This window comes from Uranotaenia lowii, chromosome 3 (assembly GCF_029784155.1).
Source record: "Uranotaenia lowii strain MFRU-FL chromosome 3, ASM2978415v1, whole genome shotgun sequence".
NCBI classification, from domain to species: domain Eukaryota; kingdom Metazoa; phylum Arthropoda; class Insecta; order Diptera; family Culicidae; genus Uranotaenia; species Uranotaenia lowii.
The window spans coordinates 24,772,132-24,774,142 of NC_073693.1; positions in this window are offsets into that span (position 1 = coordinate 24,772,132).

The following is a 2,011-nucleotide window of genomic DNA, read 5'->3' on the forward strand; positions in this document are numbered from 1 at the left end:
GAAAGAACAAGAATTAATCGGTAACCCAGCGTTTACCCACTCTCACTCGTATCTATCTGATTCGCTAGAAAATTACCCACGAAGCGTTAAAAAACAGCAAATCGTTGGCGACAGATGAAAGCAAATAACAAAAACCAGAAGAAAAAAAATCGCAAAGATTAACGTGAATTTAAATGACAGAACAATGGAAAATGTAATCACAGGTAGGCGCTTACGCTCGATAAACATATATTCGCAGGAATAATAATAAAGAAGTGAAAACGAAAAACAAACCGGTGGAGTCGAAAATGCTTGCTGATTATCGGCGAAATGGAAAACATGAGAAAAACTGGGGGAAAAAAAATCGTTAAATGGGATATCGGGATTTTCGGTTACCAATAAGTTGGGGGGTGGGATTGAGTTTACTTCTGACTTTTTTTGGGAATTAAATTTGTGTTGAACTGTTGTTTTCCTGATTTATATAATTAAGTTTGAAGTTTTCCTGTCCTAGAAAAGTTTTTCTGGGAAAGAATCTAGAATAAAGAAAAAAAAGTCTACATTCATGATTCAAATGAATTTTGAAACGCTTCACAATTTAAAATTCAAATTTGGTTAGAAAGAAATCAAGCAGAAATTATAACAATACCAAACATTCACAAAAAAAGGAAAATGATTTCTTAAACTGCTCTTGCTCATGACCATCACACAAATTCGACAAAAAAAAAATTAATACAATTTAAAATAAACAAGAATCAGTTGAAATCAATGCAAATTCTGGCAAGTCATTAATAAATTGTTCAGATTATGTTGCTAGATATTTGCTTGAAAATCAATTTAAAGCAGTCTAGTACAAGAATTTGAAATCAATGTTTCTAGAAAAGAATGCGATTTAATTTTTGTAATAAAACCATAATTTAAAGCTTCAGAGATAAGAACCATTGCACAGAAACAGAAAACACAAAATCCAACAACAGATTTAAAAAGAAATTAAATCCGAATTCTCAAATATATTTCAGAAAAAGTCAGAAATTAGTTATCATAAATTTGCTATTAAATATTTATTATTTATATTAATTTACATTCCTTTCCTTCATTTTCAACTGGATTTGATTGGTAAACTCCGCTATAGTATCTTGAATTTGAAATTATTTTTCCAAAATGTCCATTGTGAATTTTATAGAATGTATTTAAAGTACATAGCTGATGATTGAATTAAAATTTATAAGATGATGAATATATTTAACTTTATTTCAAGAGTGACAGTGATCAAAAGCAGAAATATTTTTTTTTTTGATAAAGGTTCAATTTAGATGTTCACAATATAAACTTTTTATACGTTAATAAAACAACAAGTTTAAATTATCATTGAAAGCTTTTACCTACTGGCAAAGTACCGGTTGAAAATGGATTATTTTGTGAATGATCAATGAAAAATTGATTGAAATAAAAATAAAAATAATGAATTCCAAATTTTGTTGTAAATTCTGAATAAACTTGCTACTTCGAATTATCTTTCGAACTTTTCATAGTTAATTAAAAGTCAATGATCGATTTAAAAAAAAAAAATATTTGATAAAAATAATTGAAACGTTTATAAATTGTCAAGTACATGTTTTTGAGTTTAAAATTTCCTGATATATGAAGAGATATATGGCGTTCTGAACTCGAATTTTTGTCAAATTTTGTACATCATATCCTTTTTTTGGCATATGGAGTTAAATTGTTTTTTTTTTAAATAATGAATCAGTTTTAAGTGAATTCTATCATTGATAACAGTTGAATCAACAATTCTACATGAGCAGAAAAAAAAACTGGTCCTATATTTGTTTACTAAACTTCATTCAATTAAGGGATAATATTTTTTGATGCTGATGAAAATGAATGATCTAAAAAAGTACAATTCTTCTGCTTTTGAATCTTAGGGAAAATATCACTACAAGTTTTTCTGGCATTACTGTAGGAAGTTAAGAAAAAGGTTGTATTGTTGTTTCATTTAGCAAATTCGTAAAAGCCAGTAAAATGATTTAATTTC